Source organism: Schistocerca nitens, chromosome 1 (assembly GCF_023898315.1).
Source record: "Schistocerca nitens isolate TAMUIC-IGC-003100 chromosome 1, iqSchNite1.1, whole genome shotgun sequence".
NCBI classification, from domain to species: domain Eukaryota; kingdom Metazoa; phylum Arthropoda; class Insecta; order Orthoptera; family Acrididae; genus Schistocerca; species Schistocerca nitens.
In genome coordinates, this window is record NC_064614.1 from 191,966,733 (window position 1) to 191,983,603 (window position 16,871).

The 16,871-nt window shown below is 39.9% G+C and overlaps 1 protein-coding gene across 1 annotated transcript in view; it reads right to left on the minus strand.

Moving 5' to 3' along the window:
• Positions 1-10,720, minus strand: part of LOC126245316 (solute carrier organic anion transporter family member 74D) — a 248,414-nt gene extending 237,694 nt beyond the window's left edge. Inside the window, exon 1 of the mRNA XM_049948305.1 lies at positions 10,612-10,720. The gene's annotated coding sequence lies outside the window, so the exon portion shown is untranslated. The remainder of the gene's footprint in view (positions 1-10,611) is intronic.
• Between the last annotated feature and the right edge of the window lie 6,151 nt (positions 10,721-16,871).

Here is a 16,871-nt window from a genome sequence, read left to right on the forward strand (position 1 = left end):
AGCTCTTGATATTCTTACAAGTGGCTCTCTTTTCTCCAAAGGTCTCTTTAATTTTCCTGTAGGCTGTATCTATCTTACCCCTAGTGAGATAAGCCTCTACATCCTTACATTTGTCCTCTAGCCATACCTGCTTAGCCATTTTGCACTTCCTGTCAATCTCATTTTTGAGACGTTTGTATTCCTTTTTGCCTGCTTCATTTACTGCATTTTTTATATTTTCTCCTTTCATCAATTAAATTCAATATTTCTTCTGTTACCCAAGGATTTCTACTAGCCCTCGTCTTTTTACCTACTTGATCCTCTGCTGCCTTCTCTACTTCATCCCTCAAAGCTACCCATTCTTCTTCTACTGTATTTCTTTCCCCCATTCCTGTCAATTGTTCCCTTATGCAGTCCCTGAAACTCTGTACAGCCTCTGGTTTACTCAGTTTATCCAGGTTCCATCTCCTTAAATTCCCACCTTTTTGCAATTTTTTCAGTTTTAATCTACAGTTCATAACCAATAGATTGTGGTCAGAGTCCACATCTGCTCCTGGAAACGTCCTATAATTTAAAACCTGGTTCCTAAATCTCTGTCTTACCATTATATAATCTATCTGATACCTTTTAGTATCTCCAGGATTCCTCCATGTATACAACCTTCTTTTATGATTCTTGAACCAAGTGTTAGCTATGATTAAGTTATGCTCTGTGCAAAATTCTACCAGACGGCTTCCTATTTCATTTCTTAGCCCCAATCCATATTCACCTACTATGTTTCCTTCTCTCCCTTTTCCTACTGTCGAATTCCAGTCACCCATGACTATTAAATTTTCATCTCCCTTCACTACCTGAATAATTTCTTTTATCTCATCATACATTTCTTCAATTTCTTCGTCATCTGCGGAGCTAGTTGACATATAAACTTGTATTACTGTAGTGGGCATGGGATTCGTGTCTATCTTGGCCACTATAATATGTTCACTATGCTGTTTGTAGTAGCTTACCCGCACTCCTATTTTTTTATTCATTATTAAACCTACTCCTGCATTACCCCTATTTGATTTTGTATTTATAACCCTGTATTCACCTGACCAGAAGTCTTGTTCCTCCTGCCACCGAACTTCACTAATTCCCACTATATCTAACTTTATCCTATCCATTTCCCTTTTTAAATTTTCTAACCTACCTGCCCGATTAAGGGATCTGACATTCCACGCTCTGATCCGTAGAATGCCAGTTTTCTTTCTCCTGATAACGACGTCCTCTTGAGTAGTCCCCGCCGGGAGATCCGAATGGGGGACTATTTTACCTCCGGAATATTTTACCCAAGAGGACGCCATCATCATTTAACCATACAGTAAAGGTGCATGCCCTCGGGAAAAATTACGGCTGTAGTTTCCCCTTGGTTTCAGCCGTTCGCAGTACCGGCACTGCAAGGCCGTTTTGGTTAATGTTACAAGGCCAGATCAGTCAGTCATCCAGACTGTTGCCCCTGCAACTACTGAAAAGGCTGCTGCCCCTCTTCAGGAACCACACGTTTGTCTGGCCTCTCAACAGGTACCCCTCCGTTGTGGTTGCACCTACGGTACGGCTATCTGTATCGTTGAGGCACGCAAGCCTCCCCACCAACGGCAAGGTCCATGTTTCATGAGGGGAGGTATTAATACTTATAACATAATATTTGTTGATAGAAAATTTCTGTTTCTTAATACATACTGAATTTTAATAAAAGTAAAAAAATTGTTAGTAGCAAGGTTCACACCAAATGTTTAATGATTGCTAACCTATTTGGCTATGCATTCAGTTGCCTTTTTTTTTAAAATTAATGTTTCATTTTATTTAAACACAATGAATTAAAACGTTTTACAGATGTTAACATGTAGCTTAACCACTATCAATATATCAAAAGTTATTAATACTAAACAACTAATTAATAATGACAATGAAACGACATCTATAGCAGTGTTCGCTTCGTGCCCACGAAATCGTTTATTTAAACATTGCAAATTGTTTTTGAATTCTTCTTTATGTTATATTAATATATTGTTTGGAAAGCTTTTAGTAATAATTTAGACAAATTAAACAGCAGAATTGCAACAAATGCTCGAGGATTTAAGTTTGTCCCCAAAATAAGAATTTTATGTTTTGTACAAGGAAGGGAACATGAGGTGTTTGTTAATGAGAGAATAATTTGTTCACTTTTTTTTGTAGATGAAAGTAATTTATACAATTTTTGTTAACTGAACGGTATACATAAATTAGCTACCGGGAGTAGCGGTACGTTAACCTCCTAGAAAGATTAAACAGTTTCTGAGCGCTGTAATCTTCAAAGGTGATTTTTTTCCGATGTTTGGGAGCGTTGCGTCTTACTGCCTTAGGAAATAGATGTTACTTGAAGGACCATTGTTGATTGTCAGTTTAGTTTAGTTTTTCGTTGTTCCATGGATGATATTCGCAACAACTCACCAGGGCATGAAGTGAAATTAGGGTGATAATTGGTGATAATTAATTAATAATAAATCACCTGTCATAGGACAGTAATAACTACACTACTTAACAATGTGATGGTATTTAACTTACTACATTCAGAAAGAGCGGCCGGTTGTAATATCTTCAATACACTTTCAGTGACTGCTTGGCTTTCACAAAACATACATTGGTTTTCAATGCAGACGCTCAGAACGAGCTATCACATCTCTATTTAGTGACTCCCTGAATCACACTTCTCTGAACTATTCGCAACATAGCTGGATCTATATTTAAGAGAGCAGTATGGAAGCGTGCATGGAGATATTTCACATTCCCTATTTGTGGAAAAGCGCATGTAAACACTTCATTCGTTGAATTGAACTATTGTCCTTAACGTATGTTGTTTGGTAGCTCTTTTACATACATACTACTTTGAGTTTTTAAAACTGGACTTTTAAGTAGCAGCGCATTCCATGACAAAGCCAACGATGTTGCCAGTTCGAGAACACTTTGGGATGGTTTTGGAGAAACAGGTGATGATCAGTAATTAACAGTTCCCAAAGGGGGTCGCCGTAGCGTATGACTTTTTCAGGCCTGATGTGAACCAGTAGTCGGCTGTGCATATGATCTACAACTTGTAGAAACACGGCTTTTGTTCTGCGTCATTCGACCAAGCACTGATTCCAGTTATGTCGTTTCCCTAGAGGTAATGGACGATATTTTTCAAGTATCCATCAATATAGCCAATGTTAATAATATACAGAAAGCAGAAAGACACACCTAGTCATTACATGACGATAAGTAACAGAGTCCAGCAAATATGTCTGAATCGGTTGGCTCACCCTACTGCTGAGTAACTGGTCAACATATCAACACATTACTGAATGAAGATATTTATCATACATGACTGCAGTGTTGCCAAATTGCCTTGCTTTGACGTGCGTTTTCACCGAAAATATCCATGGCACGAAACTGTGTAAGGGGACGTCCGTTAATTACGTGAGGGGTTTCCTTTAAAATTTGGGGCCCCCTCCCTGCTTCATGAGATTTGGTGAGGTGTGGCGAGATCACCACCTCCCCTTCCTCTCAAACCAGGTTTGTAGCGTAGTCGGGATAAGTGGTTAAAAGCACTATTTTAAACATGTCAACTTTGAGTAATACTCGGTCGGACAGACAGACAAAGACAGCCCGAAAATAGTATTAACAGTTTCGATGATTCTCAAACAAATTTCTCTTCTATTGTAAATTATGTACATTAAATGCTACTGAACATTTTCTTACTTCGCAGATGAAAGACAACATATTTTTGTACCTTACTTTGAACTGTATGATTATGTAGCTTTTCAATGTCTTGATTTATATAATCACTAAGAGAATTCTTGCAGGCCAACTTCATATTAGCTTCCTTCCACAAACGATGACTTGTCACTGGCACGTTTGTTTCTATTAGTCGGCATGCAGCTTAACATAAACTTGTAAATGTATTGATACAAATTCACGTCGAGCACAAATACATGGGCTTCACATGCGATACAGAATACCACGACTGACTCACTAACAGACATGTACCGATTTTTACCGGCGCATCACAGAACTCCCGGGATGAAATCTGATACTTGTGTGGCACTCATTTCAGATCGGGGAATTCCAGGCATGCATACGTGAAAAGCATTCAGTTCAGTTCAGAGGCATGCACACGTGAAAAGCATTCAGTTCAGTCCAGAGAGGCCATAAAGATTTGTGGGAGCTGTAATATTGCCCGTTACAATAATATGTATCGTATGAATTAAAAAGCTGACGTAAGATTTTCACTCCTCCCGGCTCCCTCGTTAAATGAGATATGGTGATATTTTGCTGGACCCATCCCTACACATTTTAAGTTAACGTAATTAACGGACATCCGCTAAGAGACTTTTTTGTACTGTTAGTATGCAAGGAATCGTGCTGTGCCATTTACGTACATAATACAGAATATATTGGGTGCATTATACTTCATAGCTGTGCTGCATGGGAATTTTATTTGCTATTTTCCTTAGTTGCATTTTTTTATTTTTTCATTTCACGTAGTTCCAGGGGTACGAACATATTTTATCTGCATATTATTCGCCACTGCAAAGGATTAGTTAATTTTTCGTGATGAAACTACCAAGGAGGTACAATACCGTTTTGTTCGGTGATACGAAATGTAGAGGCGGTGACAAATGTCTCATGAAAAGCAATTGCAGGATTTTATGATTGGATGATTTGCCGTCAGTAGCACAGTTAAATATCTGATTAGGTCTTATGAAAAATAAATGTAGGGTGATTTTTTGTCATTAGTACGTTAAATATCGGATTAGACCTCATGAAAAACAGTTGTAGGAATTTTTGATTTGTTGTCAGTAGCACATTTAAATTCTGAGATTAGGATGTTTACCGACCACGTAAGGATTTACCTTAATTGATTTTTACGTCATTACTTGATGATCAATTTAATATTTGTGAACGCGAAAGTGAATATTTAGGTATCATGACACAGTTAGCCGGTGCTATCTACAAATTATGAACTTCTCACAACCAGTTCTCCACACTTCATAAACTTAGCTACTTCCTTCAATATTTTATTTCTTCTGGTATTTCTATATGCTCTACATTCGTGAATTATCTGCTATCTTACCATATTTATTTCCCTCTGCCGTAAAATGTTATTCTTCAAACTTATGTAGGCCAGTACCATTGTTTGTGACATTATTTTTAATTAATTGAGGTTTCGTCGATGAAAAGGTTTTTCCCATCAAAATAGCTTAAAAACTGTAACATATTAGCCTGCAAGGATTCAACACTGTCTCTTATAGAAGCTCCTCGTCGATCTAGTATAACCTATTCTTCTGTACTGTTGTCACTGACTACAGGTGTCTATACAGTTACAAATTACTTTTTGGTTGTAGCACAATTATTGTAACCCATAATAATATTAATTACGTTACTTGCACACGCCATCCCCGTCCCATTCTCTCTTTACGTACATTTATTCACAAATTACTTTTTTACGGATTTACTTCGACTGAATTCGAGATTAGGAAAAGGGAGAGAAGGAAACATAGTAGGTGAATATGGATTGGGGGGCTAAGAAATGAAAGAGGAAGCCGCCTGGTAGAGTTTTGCACAGAGCATAACTTAATCATAGCTAACACTTGGTTCAAGAATCATAAAAGAAGGTTGTATACCTGGAAGAATCCTGGAGATACTAAAAGGTATCAGATAGATTATATAATGGTAAGACAGAGATTTAGGAACCAGGTTTTAAATTGTAAGACATTTCCAGGGGCAGATGTGGACTCTGACCACAATCTATCGGTTATGAACTGTAGATTAAAACTGAAGAAACTGCAAAAACGTGGGAATTTAAGAATATGGGACCTAGATAAACTGAAGGAACCAGAGGTTGTACAGAGTTTCAAGGAGAGCATAAGGGAACAATTGACAGGAATGGGGGAAAGAAGTACAGTAGAAGAAGAATGGGTAGCTCTGGGGGATGAAGTAGTGAAGGCAGCAGAGGATCAAGTAGGTAAAAAAAACGAGGGCTAGTAGAACTCCTTGGGTAACAGAAGAAATATTGAACATAATTGACGAAAGGAGAAAATATAAAAATGCAGTAAATGAAGCAGGCAGAAAAGAATACAGACGTCTCAAAAATGAGATCGACAGGAAGTGCCATCTGGTGAGCAAGATGTATGAGACAGGCAAAATACCCTCAGACTTCAAGAAGAATACAATAATTCCAATCCCAAAGAAAGCAGGTGTTGACAGATGTGAAAATTAACGAACTATCAGGTTAATAAGTCACAGCTGCAAAATACTAACGCGAATTCTTTACAGACGAATGGAAAAACTGGAAGAAGCCGACCTCAGGGAAGATCAGTTTGCATTCCGTAGAAATATTGGAACATGTGAGGCAATACTGACCTTACGACTTGTCTTAGAAGAAAGATTAAGGAAAGGCAAACCTACGTTTCTAGCATTTGTAGACTTAGAGAAAGCTTTTGACAATGTTGACTGGAATACTCTCTTTCAAACCCTAAAGGTGGCAGGGGTAAAATACAGGATGCGAAAGGCTATTTACAATTTGTACAGAAACCAGATGGCAGTTATAAGAGTCGAGGCGCATGAAAGGGAAGCAGTAGTTGGGAAGGGAGTGAGACAGGGTTGTAGCCTCTCCCCGATGTTATTCAATCTGTATATTGAGCAAGCAGTAAAGGAAACAAAAGAAAAACTTGGAGTAGGTATTAAAATCCAGGGAGAAGGAATAAAAATGTTGAGGTTCGCCGATGACATTGTAATTCTGTCAGAGACAGCAAAGAACTTGGAAGAGCAGTTGAACGGAATGGACAGTGTCTTGAAAGGAGGATATAAGATGAACATCAACAAAAGCAAAACGAGGATAATGGAATGTAGTCGTATTAAGTCGGGTGATGCTGAGGGAATCAGATTAGGAAATGAGACAAAGTAGTAAAGGAGTTTTGCTATTTGGGGAGCAAAATAACTACTGATGGTCGAAGTAGAGAAGATATAAAATTAGATTGGCAATGGCAAGAAAGCGTTTCTGAAGAAGAGAAGTTTGTTAACATCGAGTATAGATTTAAGTGTCAGGAAGTCGTTTCTGAAAGTATTTGTATGGAGTGTAGCCATGTATGGAAGTGAATAGTTTGGACAAGAAGAGAATAGAAGCTTTCGAAATGTGGTGCTACATAAGAATGCTGAAGATTAGATGGGTAGATCACATAACTAATGATGAAGTATTGAATAGAATTGGGGAGAAGAGGAGTATGTGGCACAACTTGAAAAAAAGAAGGGACCGGTTAGTAGGACGTGTTCTGAGGCATCAAGGGATCACAAATTTAGCATTGGAGAGCAGCGTGGAGGGTAAAAATCATAGAGGGAGACCAAGAGATGAATACACTAAGCAGATTCAGAAGGATGTGGGTTGCAGTAAGTACTGGGAGATGAAGAAGCTTGCACAGGATAGGGCTGCATGGAGAGCTGCATCAACCAGTCTCAGGACTGAAGACCACAACAACATAATCTTTTTACCGTTGTTGTTCGCTATCATGTTGTCATGTGCGACGAAGATACTCACGTTCTGCCGAACGATCCGCTGTAAGACCCAAACCGCTTAGAAAGGTGTACAATTTGCACAATTAATGTTTCAATTGATAAACTTCCTGACAAACCAAAATATTTTGTACTAAAAGAACTGAGACTAGATAATTACTTTTGATTTGCATCTTCATTCACTTAGCAGGCGCCAAACATCAGTAACAGAACAAATAGCAGAATTTTGTTGTGTATATCTAGCAGCAGTCTCAGATTGTCAGATGCGTATGTTCTACACCTAAATACACACTTCGCAAGCTACCGTACGCTGCGTCGTAGAGGGTACGTTGTACCATTACTAGTCATTTCCCTTCCTGCTGCATTCGAAAATAGATCAAGGGTAAAATATAGCATCCTGCCACTGAATTGCTTCAATGTCTCCCTTTAATCCAACCTGATGGGTATCCCAAAAACTCGAGAAGTACTCAAAAAGGGGTCGCAACAGTATTCTATGTGCAATATCCTTTACAGATGAACGACACTTTTCTGTAACTCTCCCAATAAACTGAAGTCGACCATTCGCCTTCTCCACTGTAGTCCTGACATGCTCCTTCCATATGTTAGTAGACAATTATTTTAAGACAGCAAAACTATTGCGAATAGGGCGTCCTATGGACAGCATAAGTCAAAATTAGCGTTTGTGGTTCAGAAAGCATGTCAATAATATTTTGTGCTATACTTATCACAGACAGAGGCTACATCGCAAAAGACGCATACACTAGCTATCATAATACCCTGTTTCTACAAATAGTATTTCCCATTACCATCACCTGATTGTACGTAACTCTTTACGCAGGTGAAATATAATGGCATCTCTTATGGTCAGTGATTCTGGAGTTCCTACAAAGTGGATGTCTTCCCACACGGGACGACAAACAGAACGAAGTTTCGCTATGGTACATTTTAGTTACGGAAAACTATGTGTCTCTGATGGAAATTGCACGGTTTAGGTAATACGAGAGTATCGCTAAGCTGCTGTACAACACAAAGGAAATTGTTGGATGACATATTCTTCTCGCAAAAGGGTGTTAGAAAACCTAGAGACATAAAAAGTAAGCCTTACAATTCGTCTGTCGCACACTTCGCACTACGGCCATTAAGACAAGATTCGGGGCTCACGGCACTTGGTGGGGCATACAAATATTTCCCCGCATTGGTCTCTAATAACAGCATGAAGTATCTTCCACATGCAAAATTTGTTTAAGTAAAACTTGCAGGGTTTTGTGGCTGTTGTCATTGATCTTGTAGACTGTTATGCCGCGTCAGGTTCCTCTTCAGTTTCTTCTTATACAATCGACGTTTCGACCTTTCTACTAGCATCATCTTCTAGATCTTACGGTGTCCACGTTTAAGTAACTGCGAACATCAGAAGATCCTAAAGAGGATCCCAGCAGAGGGGTCGAAACGTCGGTTGTATAAGAAGAAGCAGAAGAGGAACATGACACGGCTTTACAACTGACAAGTTTTTATCTAAAGTACGTTTACTTGTGCAGCAGAAGATTTAATTCTGATTCCTCTGCGACATTACTTTTACTTGAGTGCTTTGCACAAAAGTAATCTGCTGGTATTTTGACATCGCAGGCCAGTTCTTGCTTGGCAAAAACGTAAGTCGTCGTATTTACACTGGACAGTTCGCGAAACCTCGTGAAGTAATAAACCAAACTGCCTTTCCCGATCTCCAAAACTTCAAGCATGGTTCACTAGCGAGAATAAATCCATCTTTCTTGTATGAACCTATACACAAACAATCACACCTGAAGAGGAGCAGCTCGTTTCGTCTTAACGTATGACTCTAACTTTAATCAACAGAAGAAGAAAACTGTATGTCTCTTCACACTGTTAACTTACACTAAAGCGACTGCTCTCATTTCACAATAGCAGAAACGAATTCTGCAATTTTTGCTGCCGTAGTTCAGTGAAGTGGGCAACGGTTTTTTTTAAAAAAAAACTGTTAGATAGTATGTGTAACAGTGACTGATTTGATACTAGTAGTTCGTCCAACTCCATACAAAAGCGAAGAGATGATCAGAAAGATGTAATCGTACGCTGTCTCTTTACTTAGCATTTTTAAATAAGTCTCGGCGTGATGACTTAGACGATCGGACCACCACGACACGTCACTATTATTATCCGATGCTTGGTTTCGAGATGCAGCAGTGACAGAAGGGCAAAAATGTGAAGGAACTGAAATCAAAATTCCATTTTGCAGAAACTGACGCATTGTCTTTTTGTTTCGAAAATTCGCTTTCCGTGGTTGTACAACAAACTTTATTGCCTCTTTAAGTTGCATATCTTTTCAGTTTTATGGCGCGGATCCGGTTCCATTGAACTATCAGCAGATTCGTAAACGTAAGAAATATAATATTCCATTGCCTGACTAAACGAACTGAAGACAAACTACAGGAATAATTTTATCTCTGTAATACAAAGAGAAAGAAATATCTTTTATTAGGCAGCTTTAATTCCAAACTCGACCTGACGTTCAATGTTCTCCCTATATGAAGTATATTTTTGGTGCAGTAATATGTAGGCAGCAAAAGCATGAGCTGACTAACCGTTACGCAGATTTGCTTGGGGTCTTCCAGCAAACATTTACGATCACATACCCAGTCATGCACCCTACAATACCACATCATTACCATCATCGTAAAAATCTTCAACTGAACCCATTAAGGTTTACTTTATCGTGGTTACTTTTTCCGGCACTATAGTCGTCCTCCGCTGCTTGTTGCTCCTCAACGGCAGTTTCACTGACCTAGAGAATACACTTGCAGCACTCATCTCAACGAACGATGCACTGGGCAGATATCGCCTTTCCGCCAATATCCAGCGATGCACGACCCATTCAGCGCGAACGAAGCCCGAAATCCGCACGATGTAGCACCGGATGTGCTTCCGCTGCTCGTTGCCGCTCGTCACCAGACTCGCGAAACACAAAGTGTGGTGTTACAGGTAGGAGAGGAGGAGAAAGGAGAGGACAGGGGAGGAGAGAGAGGCGCGTTGCGCGTCGCCGCCGGCCGCACTGACCTGGAGTCGCCGCAGGCTGCAGACGGCGCGCTCGGCCGCTCCACTTGTGGCAGGACGCGACCAGCCGGGACGGGACGCCACTTGCGGGTCCCCAGCGGCGACCGCAGCCACACTGACGGCACCGCATTATCCAATTTGGCGAACGCCAATTCAGTCCGGCTCCCACCGCCCGCCTGTGCCGCCCAGCCGTTGCCCTACGTGCCGCCTCGAGTTGCTACCACGATCGCGCTCGCGTCGTTAACTACAAGGCAAACACATCAAGCCCTAATGGGGTCTCCTGTTTGTGACCGACCACAGGTGGTCTGATTTTCCAGCCAGTTGCAGTCGCCTCGCTCAGCACATACATTGGATGCCCGGAAGTTTCCTAACCCACAGGGTGATCAAAAAGTCAGTATAAACTTGAAAACTTAATAAACCACGGAATAATGTAGATAGAGAGGTAAAAATTGAAACACATGCTTGGAATGACATGGGGTTTTATTAGAACAAAAAAGAAAAAAGTTCACAAAATGTCAGACAGATGGCGCTGGATAGCAAAACTGCTACCGTGACGGGTGAGAGGCACGCCGATATGTTACAGAATCGCATCATCCCCAGCCTGGCTGATAAACACCTGCTGGAACGTACGATGTTCATGCAGGATGGCGTTCCACCACACATTGATAGACGCGTGAAAGATCTCTTGCGCGCGTCGTTTGGTGATGCTCGTGTACTCAGCCGCCACTTTCGTCATGCTTGGCCTCCCAGGTCCCTAGACCTCAGTCCGTGCGATTATTGGCTTTGGGGTTACCTGAAGTCGCAAGTGAATCGTGATCGACCGACATCTCTAGGGATGCTGAAAGACAACATCCGACGCCAGTGCCTCACCATAACTCCGGACATGCTTTACAGTGCTGTTCACAACATTATTCCTCGACTACAGCTATTGTTGAGGAATGATATTGGACATATTGAACATTTCCTGTAAAGAACATCATCTTTTATTTGTATTACTTTGTTATCCTAATTATTGATATCCTAATCAGATGAAGCGACACCTGTCGGACAATTTTTGAACGTTTGTATTTTTTTGGTTCTAATAAAACCCCATGTTATTCCAAGCATGTGTGTCAATTTGTACCTCTCTATCTACATTATTCCGTGATTTATTCAGTTTTCAAATTTTACTCAGTTTTTGATCACCTGGGATATCAAAAAGTAGTCGAAATATGTCGTGAAGAACAGATGCAATTCGTCCACTGCCACCACTACATTTTTCGCCCGTTATTCATCTTCATTCTGTACTCTGCTTCCCTAGGCACACTTTTCATCTGGTGTCGAGCAATAAACCGAGACTTAAAATGGTGCGCCCTGGTCACATAGAACGGGGATGCGATTTATGAAAACAACAGTAATACCAGTAATTGTGACTGCACATGCCAGCATAAATGAAGACTATAGAAAGGACAAAGAAAAGGTGAAATGCTTCTCGCAAAATCTACATCACTTTGTGCCAAATATTCCAGAGAAACACCATGTCCTACTTGGAGGGGACTACAGTATCCAGGCAGGGAAGGTGAATAAATTTAAAAAAAAGGAGATGGAAACTACCCAGCATGTAACGGAACTAACCAAAATGCCGTCAGGTTGATAACACTACACCAAGCACAACATGATCCTAAAATCCACAGCCTTTAAAAACTACCTACAAAACATAAAAAATGGATGTGACCAGACCCATATCTACGTGAACTTCGACTCTATGACGTGGCAATGAAACTGAAGTTCCATAAACAGATATAAAATTTCACAGTCGTTAGTGGAGTCAGCATAGTTTCTGAACACTAGTTTTCCAAAATAAAATTCGAAATCATCCCCAAATGGAAAACCTGAACCAACTACCCCGAAATTATAAAATATCATTCATAAAACGACAATATGTGATTCATAAAACGTAATAAACTCCAGTGAGTTTTCCCTCGCATGAAGACATGCAAAACCAAAACTGGAATCAAATAAAAAAACTCCTAACAACTAAAACTGAACAAATAGCTCTCAAAACCAAAGCCAAAAAATATGCCTGATGGACAGAAACCGGCCGCTGTGGCCGAGCGGTTCTAGGTGCTTCAGTCCGGAACCGCGCTGCTGCTACGGTCGCTTGTTCGAATCCTGCCTCAGGCATGGATGTGTGTGATGTCCTTAGGTTAGTTAGGTTTAAGTAGTTCTAAGTCTAGGTGACTGATGACCTCAGATGTTAAGTCCCGTAGTGCCTAGAGCCATTTGAACCATATGATGGACAGAAGAATGAAACGCGCCTTGATCTAAGAAGAAAATCATTGCAGCAGTGGTAATCTCAGAAAAATGAACACACCAGACAAGACTCTTCATACATAAGAAAATTAACGGGCAGATATCTCAGAAGAATAAAAATAGGCTCAAGAAGACCTACTCCTTTTTCAGATCAATTAACACTTCATCAAAATTAACACAAGAAACTTTTGTAAGACTTTTAAACAAGAAATAGCCAAATATAGCCCGCCAACCCTATAACCCCAAGACAGAAACGGAAACGCCTACAACAACAACCAAAAATGCAAAATATTGGTAGAACATTCCAGAAATCTCCTCAACTGTGAAGATCCCACAGAAAAAAGGGACTTAGACACCAATGACAACCAACGCTAACTCTGAACTACCCAACAAAGAGCTACAGACTAATTTTAATTCACAAAAACTATAATGCCTCAGGAGAAAACAAAAGCACAGCTGAACTTTGGAAAAATATCAATGGAAATGGCATAGACTCTCACCAAAACGGCCTTGAAGAAATCTAGATTGCTGAAAGAAACCCAGATGAATGGAAGGCAGCCTTCATCCACCCACTTAGCAAGAAAACGTTCAAAACAGAACCCAACTGCTACAGAGCGAATCTCACTCCTAGATGTAACGTTAAGATATTCTCTAAAATCCTGCTAAATAGGGCAGAGCCCCACTTAGCCCATTAACGTGGAGAATATCGAGTGGATTTCAGGAAAAGAAGATCCTGTCCAGAGCAAATTCTAAACTTCAAAAAACTCATGGCCTACCAAAAATCAAGAGCGAACTTATTTGCTTCCAAAAAGCATACAACTCAGTAGAATCAGAATTCCTCATCTTTATACTAAAATGATTGAACCTAGACAACAAACCTACAAACCTAATCGGACAAATCCTTACCGATACATACTTCAAAGTCAAATTCATTGGAGAACCCTCCGACCCATATTAGATAACAATTGTTGTACAGCAAGGAGATGGAGTTCCCCCTCTGCTATTTTCCTGCACCCTAGAAAAGTTAGTCAGAGAGTGCAACACGAAGATCTCTAGGGGAATCCGACTAGGAACAAAACACGGGGCCAGCAAAGTTAACTGTCTAGGCTTTGCAGATGATATGGCCCTACTACCAAAGACATGGAAATGAACCAATAAACAGATCCTCAGATTACAAAGGCAAGCAGAAAAAATAGGTGTCAAAATCTCCTTTGAAAAGACCAAAATAATGACAAACATAAAAAAATCCAACAAAACGATTGAAAGTGCGGTAAAAAAATAGAGATCAAAGAATTGAAATATCTTGGAGAATGCCCTCGAGAAAATGACAATCGAATCCAGAAGAAGTCGAACTGGCCTTCCAGCTCACCAAAAACACATGTAACAAAAAGTCCCTGTCATGGAATGCAAAAAGAAGAAATTATAACATAGTAATGAAAGCGGAAGCCCCTTATCTAGTCGAAATATTGTCCTTCACCAAATATAGTCCAGTTGCAAGGCTGGAAATCAAACAATGGAAGATGTTCAAAAAAATACTTGGCCCCAGGTTGCACAACAACAAATTAACCACATCAGAAATGAAACCTTTTACCAATTTACCGAGAAACTTGAAGACACAGTGGGGAAAAAGAAGAACTGATTTCTATAGACATATGCTCAGAATGAATCCAAATGTTGTTGTTGTGGTCTTCAGTACTGAGACTGGTCTGATGCATCTCTCCATGCTACCCTATCCTGTGCAAGATTCTTCATCTCCCAGTACTTGCTGCAAACTACATCCTTCTGAATCTGCTTAGTGTATTCATCTCTTGGTCTCCCTCTACGATTTTTACCCTCCACGCTGCCCTCCAATTCTAAATTTGTGATCCCTTGATGACTCAGAACATGTCCTACCAACCGGTCCCTTCTTCTTGTCAAGTTGTGCCACAAACTCCTCTTCTCCCCACTTCTATTCAATACCTCCTCATTAGTTATGTGATCTACCCATCTAAACTTCAGCATTCTTCTGTAGCACCACACTTCGAATGCTTCGATTCTCTTCTTGTCCAAACTATTTATCGTCCATGTTTCACTTCCATACATGGCTACACTCCATACAAATATTTTCAGAAACGACTTCCTGACACTTGAATCTATACTCGATGTTAACAAATTTCTATTCTTCAGAAACGCTCTCTTGCCATTGCCAGTCTACATTTTATATCTTCTCTACTTCAACCATCCTCAGTTATTTTGCTCCCCAAATAGCAAAACTCCTTTACTGCTTTAGGTGTCACATTTCCTAATCTAATTCCCTCAGCATCACCAGACTTAATTCGATTACATTCCATTATCCTCGTTTTGTTTTTGGTCATCTTCATCTTATATCCTCATTTCAAGACACTGCCAATTCCGTTCAGCTGCTCTTCCAAGTCCTTTGCTGTCTCTGACAGAATTACAATGTCATCGGCGAACCTCAAAGTTTTTATTTCTTCTCCGTGGATTTTAATACCTACTCAGAATGTTTCTTTTGTTTCCTTTCTGCTTGCTCAATATACAGTTTGAATAACGTTGGGGAGAGGCTACAACCCTGTCTCACTCCCTTCCCAACCACTGCTTCCCTTTCATGCCCCTCGACTCTTATAATTGCCATCTGGCTTTTGTACAAATTGTAAATAGCTTTTCGCTCCATGTATTTTACCCCTGCCACCTTTAGAATTTGAAAGAGAGTATTCCAGTCAACATTGTCAAAAGCCTTCTCTAAGTCTACAAATGCTAGGAACGTAGGTTTACCTTTCCTTAATCTATTTTCTAAGATAAGTAGTAAGGTCAGTATTGCCTCACGTGTTCCAATATTTCTACGGAATCCAAACTGATCTTCTATTAGTTTTTCCATTCGTCTCTAAACAATTCGTGTTAGTATTTTGCAGCTGTGACTTATTAAACTGATAGTTCGGTAATTTTCACATCTGTCAACACCTGCTCTCTTTGGTATTGAAATTATTATATTCTTCTTGAAGTCTGTGGGTATTTCGCCTGTCTCAGACTTATTCCTCACCAGATGGCAGAGTTTTGTCAGGACTGGCTCTCCCAAGGCCGTCAGTAGTTCTAATGGAATGTTGTCTACTCCCGGGGTCTTGTTTCGACTTTGGTTTTTCAGTGCTACGTCAAACTCTTCACGAAGTATCGTATCTTTCATTTCATCATCATCTACATTCTCTTCCATTTCTATAATATTGTCCTCAGGTGCATCGCCCTTGTACAGACCCTCTATACACTCCTTCCACCTTTCTGCTTTCCCTTCTTTGCGTAGAACTGGGTTTCCATCTGAGCTCTTGATATTCATACAAGTGGTTCTCTTTTCTCCAAAGGTCTCTTTAATTTTCCTGTAGGCTGTATCTATCTTACCCCTAGCGAGATAAGCCTCTACATCCTTATATTTGTCCTCTAGACATCTCTGCTTAGTCATTTTGCACTTCCTGTCGATCTCATTTTTGAGACGTTTGTATTCCTTTTTGCCCGTTTCATTTACTGCATTTTTATATTTTCTCCTTTCATCAATTAAATTCAATATTTCTTCTGTTACCCAAGGATTTCTACTAGCCCTCGTCTTTTTACCTACTTGATCCTCTGCTGCCTTCACTACTTCATCCCTCAGAGCTACCCATTCTTCTTCTACTAAAAAAATCCGAATAGTTTTAAGGAAACAGAGAAGGTCTCTAGATAACTCCAAATCACAGAAAACATGCTCACAGATAAAACTGCAAAAGCAATAACCAAAGACAAGAAAGAAAGATTCCATGTCAAAATCAAAACCAAACAAACAAACCAAATCCTTTTGGAAGAAAGGAAAGCCAAATTAGAAAGAATGAAACAATAGTCGCTAATAGAAAGGCACAGAATATTAAAAAGTGTTTCTTTCCACGTAGCCCCAAAGTCGGACGAAACGAAACAATAATAATAAACTCCGACAGCAACATCTGTTTAATGGA